The sequence below is a fragment of the Oncorhynchus clarkii genome, chromosome 10 (genome assembly GCF_045791955.1).
Source record: "Oncorhynchus clarkii lewisi isolate Uvic-CL-2024 chromosome 10, UVic_Ocla_1.0, whole genome shotgun sequence".
Lineage (NCBI taxonomy): Eukaryota > Metazoa > Chordata > Actinopteri > Salmoniformes > Salmonidae > Oncorhynchus > Oncorhynchus clarkii.
The window spans coordinates 834222-846970 of NC_092156.1; the positions used below are offsets into that span (position 1 = coordinate 834222).

General features: G+C 48.6%; 1 protein-coding gene across 1 annotated transcript in view; it reads left to right on the forward strand.

The window, feature by feature from the left end:
- LOC139417905 (phosphatidylinositol transfer protein alpha isoform-like) overlaps nt 1-12749 on the forward strand; it is a 60711-nt gene that overhangs the window by 30307 nt on the left and 17655 nt on the right. The window lies entirely within an intron of this gene.

The window sequence follows — 12749 nt, forward strand, 5'->3', positions numbered from 1 at the left end:
ACCACAGTCAGGTGGATACCAAGGTAAACAGTCAGACACACACCACAGTCAGCTGGATACCAAGGTAAACAGTCACACACACACACCACAGCCAGCTGAATACCAAGGTAAACAGTCAGACACACACCACAGCCAGCTGGATACCAAGGTAAACAGTCAGACACACACCACAGTCAGCTGGATACCAAGGTAAACAGTCACACACACACACACACCACAGCCAGCTGGATACCAGGGTAAACAGTCACACACACACCACAGTCAGCTGGATACCAAGGTAAACAGTCACACACACAGTCACACACACACCACAGCCAGCTGGATACCAAGGTAAACAGTCACACACACAGTCACACACACACCACAGCCAGATGGATACCAAGGTAAACAGTCAGACACACACCACAGCCAGCTGAATACCAAGGTAAACAGTCAGACACACACCACAGCCAGCTGGATACCAAGGTAAACAGTCAGACACACACCACAGCCAGCTGGATACCAAGGTAAACACTTTGTTAAGAAAACATTCTGACACGCCCCCTTGGTGCTATATGGATTTAGCTTGGTATTGTTTGTGATGATAAGCACTGAAGTTGAAATGATTGATTGTATACCTCATTGACAAATATATATTAAGTATACAGTGGGGCAAAAAAGTATTTAGTCAGCCACCAATTTTGCAAGTTCTCCCACTTAAAAAGATGAGAGAGGCCTGTAATTTTCATCATAGGTACACTTCAACTATGACAGACAAAATGAGAAACAAAATCCAGAAAATCACATTGTAGGATTTTTAATAAAATTATTTGTAAATTATGGTGGAAAATAAGTATTTGGTCAATAACAAAAGTGTATCTAAATACCATGTTCTATACCCTTTGTTGGCAATGACAGAGGTCAAACGTTTTCTGTAAGTCTTCACAAGGTTTTCACACACTGTTGCTGGTATTTTGGCCCATTCCTCCATGCAGATCTCCTCTAGAGCAGTGATGTTTTGGGGCTGTTGCTGGGCAACACGGACTTTCAACTCCCTCCAAAGATTTTCTATGGGGTTGAGATCTGGAGACTTGCTAGGCCACTCCAGGACCTTGAAATGCTTCTTACGAAGCCACTCCTTCGTTGCCCAGGCGGTGTGTTTGGGATCATTGTCATGCTGAAAGACCCAGCCACGTTTCATCTTCAATGCCCTTGCTGATGGAAGGAGGTTTTCACTCAAAATCTCACGATACATGGCCCCATTCATTCTTTCCTTTACACGGATCAGTCGTCCTGGTCCCTTTGCAGAAAAACAGCCCCAAAGCATGATGTTTCCACCCCATGCTTCTTTGGATGCAACTCAGCATTCTTTGTCCTCCAAACACGACGAATTGAGTTTTTACCAAAAAGTTGTATTTTGGTTTAATCTGACCATATGACATTCTCCCAATCTTCTTCTGGATCATCCAAATGCTCTCTAGCAAACTTCAGACAGGCCTGGACATGTACTGGCTTAAGCAGGGGGACACGTCTGGCACTGCAGGATTTGAGTCCCTGGCGGTGTAGTGTGTTACTGATGGTAGGCTTTGTTACTTTGGTCCCAGCTCTCTGCAGGTCATTCACTAGGTCCCCCCGTGTGGTTCTGGGATTTTTGCTCACTGTTCTTGTGATAATTTTGACCCCACGGGGTGAGATCTTGCGTGGAGCCCCAGATCGAGGGAGATTATCAGTGGTCTTGTATGGCTTCCATTTCCTAATAATTGCTCCCACAGTTGATTTCTTCTAACCAAGCTGCTTACCTATTGCAGTGCAGATTCAATCTTCCCAGCCTGGTGCAGGTCTACAATTTTGTTTCTGGTGTCCTTTGACAGCTCTTTGGTCTTGGCCATAGTGGAGTTTGGAGTGTGACTGTTTGAGGTTGTGGACAGGTGTCTTTTATACTGATAACAAGTTCAAACAGGTGCCATTAATACAGGTAACGAGTGGAGGACAGAGGAGCCTCTTAAAGAAGAAGTTACAGGTCTGTGAGAGCCAGAAATCTTGCTTGTTTGTAGGTGACCAAATACTTTTTTTCCACCATAATTTGCAAATAAATTCATAAAAAATCCTACAATGTGATTTTCTGGACTTTTTTTTCTAATTTTGTCTGTCATAGTTGAAGTGTACCTATGATGAAAATTACAGGCCTCTCATCTTTTTAACTGGGAGAACTTGCACAATTGGTGGCTGAATAAATACTTGTTTGCCCCACTGTATATTGTAGCAAACAGCAGGGCAGGGAAGCAAACCCTGAAAGGTACATTTCATTTTTATTTTATTTTACTAGGCAATTCAGTTAAGAATAAATTCTTATTTTCAATGACAGCCTAGAAACAGTGGGTTAACTGCCTTGTTCAGGGGCAGAACAGATTTTTACCTTGTCAGCTCAGGGATTCAATCTAGCAACCTTTCGGTTACTAGTCTAACGCTCTAACCACTAGGCTACCTGCTGGTTACTGGCCCAACACTCTAACCACTAGGCTACCTGCTGGTTACTGGCTCAGCGCTCTAACCACTAGACTACCTGCTGGTTACTGGCCCAACGCTCTAACCACTAGGCTACCTGCTGGCTTCTAACCCAACGCTCTAACCACTATGCTACCTGCTGGCTTCTAGCCCAACGCTCTAACCACTAGGCTACCTGCTGGCTACTAGCCCAACGCTCTGACCACTAGGCTACCTGCTGGCTACTGGCCCAACGCTCCGACCACTATGCTACCTGCTGGTTACTGACCCAACGCTGCCGCCTCTACACTCTAACCACTAGGCTACCTGCTGGTTACTGGTCCTCTACACTCTAACCACTAGACTACCTGCTGGTTACTGGTCCTCTACACTCTAACCAATAGACTACCTGCTGGTTACTGGTCCTCTACACTCTAACCACTAGACTACGCTGCCTCCCCCAATACCCTATGCATCACATCAATGGGGTAAACCAGCCTTCCAGTCCCACCCATTTGACAGGAATTGTAACATGTCTCATATATAGAGGATAGCTACAGTATTTACCCAAACACATTATCACATGTCTCATATATAGAGGATAGCTACAGTATTTACCCAAACACATTATCACATGGCTCATATATAGAGGATAGTTACAGTATTTACCCAAACACATTATCACATGTCTCATATATAGAGGATAGCTACAGTATTTACCCAAACACATTATCACATGGCTCATATATAGAGGATAGCTACAGTATATACCCAACCTTATCACATGGCTCATCGAACTGTCCACTCAACAACAAAACACTTTACACTTGAACTTCTTGCTGAGTTGTCATAATGCTTCATCAAATGCACATTACACCAGGGGTGTTGGTAGACACAATGTAAGTAACCTAATTTATGTCCCTCTAACTGCCCCGAATACCTCTGTTGATCAGTAATCATGTGTCTATGAACCAGATGTATACTGTTAGCACTGAGGCGCTGTGCCCTAGTAGGAAGACTACTGTTAGCACTGAGGCTAACTGCCCTAGTAGGAAGTCCACTGTTAACACTGAGGTGGTGTGTCCTAGTTGGAAGACCACTGTTAACACTGAGGTGGTGTATCCTAGTAGGAAGACCACTGTTAACACTGAGGAGGTGTGTCCTAGTAGGAAGACCACTGTTAACACTGAGGTGGTGTGTCCTAGTAGGAAGACCACTGTTAACACTGAGGTGGTGTGTCCTAGTAGGAAGACCACTGAGGTGGTGTGTCCTAGTAGGAAGACCACTGTTAACACTGAGGTGTTGTGTCCTAGTAGGAAGACCACTGTTAACACTGAGGTGGTGTGTCCTAGTTGGAAGTTCACTGTGGGGTTAATAACATGAGCATGTCTACCTCCGCCAAGCTTCCCAGTAAAGCAAGAAAAACAATCAAGTATGTCAGAAAAGTGTTACAAATAGCCCAGGTTAAAATATGTAGCTTCAGAAACAAGGTTCATGAAATCAATAATAATAATAAGTTTTGTAGTGATTCATATGTTGAAGATGTAAATAATATTTGTTGGTCTGTGGTGTGTAGTGAGGAGCAATCAGACTCTGCTGGTCTGTGGTGTGTAATGAGGAGCAACCAGACGCTGCTGGTCTGTGGTGATATGGTTTATAGTAGAGATGAAATGGTAATCATATCACGATTATTGTGACCAAAATTATCACGGTTATCAGTATTATCAGTATCAGTATTATCAGTATCTGGTCTAACATCCTGTATGTTCTCTCCTTCATAAAGAAACAAGGTGCTGCTGGTCTAACATCCTGTATGTTCTCTCCTTCATATAGAAACAAGGTCCTGCTGGTCTAACATCCTGTATGTCCGTTCTCTCCTTCATATAGAAACAAGGGGCTGCTGGTCTAACATCCTGTATGTTCTCTCCTTCATAAAGAAACAAGGGGCTGCTGGTCTAACATCCTGTATGTCCGTTCTCTCCTTCATAAAGAAACAAGGGGCTGCTGGTCTAACATCCTATATGTCCGTTCTCTCCTTCATAAAGAAACAAGGGGCTGCTGGTCTAACATCCTGTATGTCCGTTCTCTCCTTCATAAAGAAACAAGGTGCTGCTGGTCTAACATCCTGTATGTCCGTTCTCTCCTTCATATAGAAACAAGGGCTGCTGGTCTAACATCCTGTATGTCCGTTCTCTCCTTCATATAGAAACAAGGGGCTGCTGGTCAGACATCCTGTATGTCCGTTCTCTCCTTCATATAGAAACAAGGTCCTGCTGGTCTAACATCCTGTATGTTCTCTCCTTCATATAGAAACAAGGTGCTGCTGGTCTAACATCCTGTATGTCCGTTCTCTCCTTCATATAGAAACAAGGGGCTGCTGGCCTAACATCCTGTATGTTCTCTCCTTCATATAGAAACAAGGGGCTGCTGGTCTAACATCCTGTATGTTCTCTCCTTCATATAGAAACAAGGGGCTGCTGGTCTAACATCCTGTATGTCCGTTCTCTCCTTCATAAAGAAACAAGGTCCTGCTGGTCTAACATCCTGTATGTCCTCTCCTTCATATTGAAACAAGGTGCTGCTGGTCTAACATCCTGTATGTTCTCTCCTTCATATAGAAACTAGGGGCTGCTGGTCTAACATCCTGTATGTTCTCTCCTTCATATAGAAACAAGGTGCTGCTGGTCTAACATCCTGTATGTCCTCTCCTTCATATTGAAACAAGGTGCTGCTGGTCTAACATCCTGTATGTCCGTTCTCTCCTTCATATAGAAACAAGGTCCTGCTGGTCTAACATCCTGTATGTCCGTTCTCTCCTTCATAAAGGAACAAGGTGCTGCTGGTCTAACATCCTGTATGTTCTCTCCTTCATATAGAAACAAGGTCTTTTAGAACACTTGTCCAGGCGGTTGCCGGACGACATTAGAGAAGTGATGGAGGCCCAGATCTCACTAGAATAGGTTGAGAGCGCTCTTAGGAGGATGGGAAAAGGGAAGGTGCCTGGGATGGATGGGCTGCCGGCTGAGTTTTATCTCAAGTTTTGGGGACCAGTGGTCCTCGAAGTCTTGAAGGGGGGTCCCGGGGGGATCAATGGCTGTTGGTGTGCTGTCACTTTTTATATAAGAAGGGGGAAGTAACAGACCTTGGCAACTGGCGGCCGTTGACCAAGCTGTGTGTAGATTACAAGCTACTTGCAAAGGTTTTAGCAGACCGGTTGCGCACAGCCCTTCCCTACGTCGTCCATGAGGATCAGACGTGCGGGGTAGAGGGCCGTTCTATTAGATGGAACCTACAGTTAATCAGGGACTCCATCGCTTGGGTTGAAGATAGAGGACTGCCTTTAATGGTAGCAGCGCTAGATCAGGCGAAAGCCTTTGATCGCGTGAATAGATCATTTTTATTCAGAGTGTTAGGTCGATTAGGATTTGGGGAGAAGTTCATAGGATGGATTCGTACATTATATGTCGGAGCGGGGTGCCGAGTTAGTGTAAATAGTCACTTGGGTGACGATTTTGACCTCTCGTCTGGGGTCAGGCAGGGGTGCCCACTCTCGGCTCTCCTCTTCGTTCTGTACATGGAGCCTCTGGGGGCTGCCATTAGGGCAGACACAGGGGTGGAAGGCTTGTTGATCCCTGGAAGTGGTGGGCTGCATGTTAAGATGACGCAGTACGCCGATGACACTTCCTTGCTGCTGTGCAAGGACTCGTGCCTGACAAGGTCCCTTGCCATCTTTGGGGATTTCACCCGAGCGTCGGGAGCGGTTCTGAACCATGCAAAGTCTTCCGTCAAGTTTTTCGGAAGATTGTGCGGTAGAACGGACGTGCCCGGGGGGTTATCTCTCTGTGAGGGGGCCCTGAGGATTCTAGGGGTCCATTTTGAGACCTCCGGCTCAGCGATGCTAAACTGGAACATGCGTATCGCAGTGGTACAGAGGAAGCTAGTATTGTGGAAGGCTAGGTATTTGTCTTTTATGGGCAAAGTCCTGGTCCTTAAGGTGGATGTGTTGCAGTCTCTTTTGTATTTGGCGTACATCTACCCATTGCCGGCTTGTCTGAGGAGGCCTCTAGTGAGGCTTGTGTTTCAGTTCATGTGGAGTGGCAGGTGCGAGTGGGTCGCCAGGGCACGCATGCTCTGTCCCATCGGGGAGGGATTTAGGGGGGTACCACATTTCCCCCTCAAGCTGGACGCAATTTTTGTTTCTTTCTTGTTAACGGAGCTTGCTCATCCAGTGATACACCCGTCCGGTTACCTCCTGCGGGTGTTCTTCTCGTATCAGGCGAGAAGCGTAATGGTGTGGGCTAACACGGGTCCTCGGGCGGAACAGCTGCCGTGGCACTTTGGTCATGCGGCCAAGTGGCTGCGTGCGCACCCTGAGGTTGAAGTTGCCCGAGTAGGTTTAGATCACAGGCACCTGTACGAGGAGGTCAGGCAGGCAGGGAGTCCTGCGCCTGTAGCGGGCATCTCGTCGGTGGTCTGGGAGGGAGTGCAGGCGCGGGGTCTGGACAACAGGCTCAAGGACCTGAATTGGTTGAGCCTCCATAAGTGCTTGCCGGTACGTTCCATCATGTACCGGTATAGTTTGGTGCAATCCCCCACCTGTCCAAGATCCTCTTGTGGCAGGGAGGAGACTGTGCGCCATGTCTTTTGGGACTGTGCCTTTGCCGGAGTAGTATGGGCTAGGGCACGGGTGTTGTTAGGTTTGGTAAGGGGGGATTTTGTATTGACGTGGGCCAGGTTAGAGAGAGGTGTAGGGAGAGCGAGAGGGACAGATAGGGACAGGTTTCTGCTCTGGCTTCTCATGAGTCTCTTTAAACGGGGGCTGTGGGAAGCCAGGCAGAACATGGTGAAGACAGGGAGCGATTGGGGTGGTGGAAGGGATAGTGAGGAGGGTGGAAGGAGATTTGAGGGGGAGGATGAAGAGGGAGGAGAGGAAGTGGGGGCAGCATGCTGCTCGGGAGAGGTGGAAGGGGGGTTTAGGGCTGGGTGTCATTTAGATTTGTAAGGGGATAGATTAGGGACGGGGAGATAGGGAAAGGTAGTTTGTAGGGTGACGAGGAGGGAAGATGCTCCCCTGAGGTTTTGTTTGTGGTTTTTGTTTAGTTAAATTAAAATACCATTGTTGGAGTATGTATGAAAATTATGAGTTGTAAAGAATGAATGGTATTGAAGGTAATAAATTATTTTTTATAAAAAAAAAAAAAGATAGGCTGTTTAGGTTTTCGTGTTACGTTTCTTGTCTTGTTTTGTATTGTTCGTGTTTATTCGTTTATTAAACATGTATCAAAATTACCACGCTGCATTTTGGTCCGATCCTTGCTACACCTCCTCTTCAGAGGAGGAGATAGGGTTTTCTTCTAACACTTTCATTGAATCAGATTGCTCATTCATCACAAAACCCACTGATATTGACAACTAATATAACGATTTTTGCATTGTAATGATTAGCAAACTTAGGCATGACATGCCAACAACAAATTCTGAACCCACACATCCAAGTATATCTAACCAAATTATGAAAGACAAACATTGTAATTTTGAGTTCCGTAAAGTGAGTGTGGAAGAGATTTTTGCCACTGGCCTACACACAATATCCCATAATGTCAAAGTGGAATTATGTTTTTAGAAATGTTTACTAATTTATAAAAAATGACAACCTGAAAGGTTTTGAGTCAGTAAACATTCAACCCGTTTGTTATGGCAGTAAACAAATTAACAACAGACTTTTTGTTATGGTGAGTGAATGAGGACCCAAAAGCGAACTAACTTAAACAGAGCTTCTTTAATAACCAAACATAGGTAGGCTCAGATAGACCGGCAGATTCCGACAGGACAAGGTTACAGCAAACATGACGATAGTCTGGCTCAGGCATGAAACACAACAAACAAGAATCCGACAAGGACAGGAACAAAAACAGAGAGAGATATAGGGGACTAATCAGAGGGAAAAGGGGAACAGGTGGGAGAAGGGGTGACGAGGTAGTCAAGAGGAGACAAGGAACAGCTGGGGGAAAGCGGGGGAGAAAAGGTAACCTAACAACGACCAGCAGAGGGAGACAGGGTGAAGGGAAAGGACAGAGACAAGACACAACATGACAGTACATGACAGTACCCCCCCACTCACCGAGCGCCTCCTGGCGCACTCGAGGAGGAAACCTGGCGGCAACGGAGGAAATCCTCGATCAGCGCACGGTCCAGCACGTCCCGAGAGGGAACCCAACTCCTCTCCTCAGGACCGTACCCCTCCCAATCTACGAGGTACTGGTGACCACGGCCCCGAGGACGCATGTCCAAAATTCTACGGACCCTGTAGATGGGTGCGCCCTCGACAAGGATGGGGGGGGGGGGGGGGGGGAAGACGAGCGGGGGCGCGAAGGACGGGCTTGATGCAGGAGACATGGAAGACCGGGTGGACGCGACGAAGGTATCGCGGAAGAAGAAGTCGAACTGCGACAGGATTAATGACCCGAGAAATACGGAACGGACCAATGAACCGCGGGGTCAACTTGCGAGAAGCCGTCTTAAGGGGAAGGTTCTGAGTGGAGAGCCAAACTCTCTGACCGCGACAATATCTAGGACTCTTAGTTCTACGCTTATTAGCAGCCCTCACAGTCTGCGTCCTATAACGGCAAAGTGCAGACCTGACCCTCTTCCAGGTGCGCTCGCAACGTTGGACAAAAGCCTGAGCGGAGGGGACGCTGGACTCGGCGAACTGAGATGAGAACAGCGGAGGCTGGTACCCGAGGCTACTCTGAAAAGGAGATAGCCCGGTCGCAGACGAAGGAAGCGAGTTGTGGGCGTATTCTGCCCAGGGGAGCTGTTCTGACCAAGACGCAGGGTTACGAAAAGAAAGACTGCGTAAGATGCGACCAATAGTCTGATTGGCCCGTTCTGCTTGACCGTTAGACTGGGGGTGAAAGCCGGAAGAGAGACTGACGGAAGCCCCAATCAAACGGCAAAACTCCCTCCAAAATTGAGACGTGAATTGCGGACCTCTGTCCGAAACGACGTCTGACGGAAGGCCATGAATTCTGAAAACATTCTCGATGATGATTTGTGCCGTCTCTTTAGCAGAAGGAAGCTTAGCAAGGGGAATGAAATGAGCCGCCTTAGAGAACCTATCGACAACCGTAAGAATAACAGTCTTCCCCGCTGACGAAGGCAGTCCGGTGACAAAATCTAAGGCGATGTGAGACCACGGTCGAGAGGGAATAGGAAGCGGCCTGAGACGGCCGGCAGGAGGAGAGTTACCGGACTTAGTCTGCGCGCAGACCGAACAAGCAGCCACGAAACGACGCGTGTCATGCTCCCGGGTGGGCCACCAAAAACGCTGGCGAATGGAAGCAAGCGTACCCCGAACGCCAGGGTGGCCGGCTAACTTGGCAGAGTGAGCCCACTGAAGAACGGCCAGACGAGTAGGAACGGGAACGAAAAGAAGGTTCCTAGGACAAGCGCGCGGCGACGGAGTGTGAGTGAGCGCTTGTTTTACCTGCCTCTCAATTCCCCAGACAGTCAACCCGACAACACGCCCCTCAGGGAGAATCCCCTCGGGGTCAGTGGAGGCTACTGAAGAACTGAAGAGACGAGACAAAGCATCAGGCTTGGTGTTCTTAGAGCCCGGACGATAAGAAATCACGAACTCGAAACGAGCGAAAAACAGCGCCCAACGCGCCTGACGCGCATTAAGTCGTTTGGCAGAACGGATGTACTCAAGGTTCCTATGGTCAGTCCAAACGACAAAAGGAACGGTCGCCCCCTCCAACCACTGTCGCCATTCGCCTAGGGCTAACCGGATGGCGAGCAGTTCGCGGTTACCCACATCATAGTTACGTTCCGACGGCGACAGGCGATGAGAAAAATACGCGCATGGGTGGACCTTGTCGTCAGAGAGGGAGCGCTGAGAAAGGATGGCTCCCACGCCCACCTCTGACGCGTCAACCTCGACAACGAACTGTCTAGAGACGTCAGGTGTAACAAGGATAGGAGCGGATGTAAAACGATTCTTGAGGAGATCAAAAGCTCCCTGGGCGGAAACGGACCACTTAAAGCACGTCTTGACAGAAGTAAGGGCTGTGAGAGGAGCTGCCACCTGACCGAAATTACGGATGAAACGACGATAGAAGTTCGCGAAGCCGAGAAAGCGCTGCAGCTCGACGCGTGACTTAGGGACGGGCCAATCAATGACAGCTTGGACCTTAGCGGGATCCATCTTAATGCCTTCAGCGGAAATAACAGAACCGAGAAATGTGACGGAGGAGGCATGAAAAGTGCACTTCTCAGCCTTCACAAAAAGACAATTCTCTAAAAGGCGCTGGAGGACACGTCGAACGTGCTGAACATGAATCTGGAGTGACGGTGAAAAAATCAGGATATCGTCAAGGTAAACGAAAACAAAGATGTTCAGCATGTCTCTCAGGACATCATTGACTAATGCCTGAAAGACAGCTGGAGCGTTAGCGAGGCCGAAAGGAAGAACCCGGTATTCAAAGTGCCCTAACGGAGTGTTAAACGCCGTCTTCCACTCGTCCCCCTCCCTGATGCGCACGAGATGGTAAGCGTTACGAAGGTCCAACTTAGTGAAAAACCTGGCTCCCTGCAGGATCTCGAAGGCTGAAGACATAAGAGGAAGCGGATAACGATTCTTCACTGTTATGTCATTCAGCCCTCGATAATCTATGCAGGGGCGCAGAGACCCGTCCTTCTTCTTGACAAAAAAAAACCCCGCTCCGGCGGGAGAGGAGGAGGGGACTATGGTACCGGCGTCAAGAGCTACAGACAAATAATCTTCGAGAGCCTTACGTTCGGGAGCCGACAGAGAGTATAGTCTACCCCGGGGGGGGGTGGTTCCCGGAAGGAGATCAATACTACAATCATACGACCGGTGTGGAGGAAGAGAGGTGGCCCTGGACCGACTGAACACCGTGCGCAGATCGTGATATTCCTCCGGCACCCCTGTCAAATCACCAGGCTCCTCCTGTGAAGAAGAGACAGAGGAAACAGGAGGGATAGCAGACATTAAACATTTCACATGACAAGAGACGTTCCAGGAGAGGATAGAATTACTAGACCAATTAATGGAAGGATTATGACAAACTAGCCAGGGATGGCCCAAAACAACAGGTGTAAAAGGTGAACGAAAAATTAAAAAAGAAATGGTTTCACTATGATTACCAGAAACAGTGAGGGTTAAAGGTAGCGTCTCACGCTGAATCCTGGGGAGAGGACTACCATCCAGAGCGAACAAGGCCGTGGGCTCCTTTAACTGTCTGAGAGGAATGTCATGTTCCCGAGCCCAGGTCTCGTCCATAAAACAGCCCTCCGCCCCAGAGTCTATTAAGGCACTGCAGGAAGCTGACGAACCGGTCCAGCGTAGATGGACCGACAAGGTAGTGCAGGATCTTGAAGGAGAGACAGGAGTAGTAGCGCTCACCAGTAGCCCTCCGCTTACTGACGAGCTCTGGCCTTTTACTGGACATGAAGTGACAAAATGACCAGCGGAACCGCAATAGAGACAGAGGCGGTTGGTGATTCTCCGTTCCCTCTCCTTAGTCGAGATGCGGATACCTCCCAGCTGCATGGGCTCAGCACCCGAGCCGGCAGAGGAAGATGGTAGTGATGCGGAGAGGGAGGCGACGGAGAGCGCGAGCTCCTTTCCACGAGCTCGGTGACGAAGATCAACCCGTCGCTCAATGCGAATAGCGAGTTCAATCAAGGAATCCACGCTGGAAGGAACCTCCCGGGAGAGAATCTCATCCTTTACCTCTGCGCGGAAACCCTCCAGAAGACGAGCGAGCAAGGCCGGCTCGTTCCAGCCACTGGAGACAGCAAGAGTGCGAAACTCAATAGAGTAGTCTGTTATGGATCGATTGCCTTGACATAGGGAAGATAGGGCCCTGGAAGCCTCCTCCCCAAAAACAGATCGATCAAAAACCCGTATCATCTCCTCCTTAAAGTCTTGATACTGGTTAGTACACTCAGCCCTTGCCTCCCAGATTGCCGTGCCCCACTCACGAGCCCGTCCAATAAGGAGAGATATGACGTAGGCGACACGAGCAGTGCTCCTGGAGTAAGTGTTGGGCTGGAGAGAAAACACAATATCACACTGGGTGAGGAACGAGCGGCATTCAGTGGGCTCCCCAGAGTAACACGGCGGGTTATTGATTCTGGGCTCCGGAGATTCGAAAGCCCTGGAAGTGGCCGGTGGATCGAGGCGGAGATGGTGAACCTGTTCTGTGAGGTTGGAGACTTGGGTGGCCAGGGTCTCAACGGCATGTCGAGCAGCAGACACT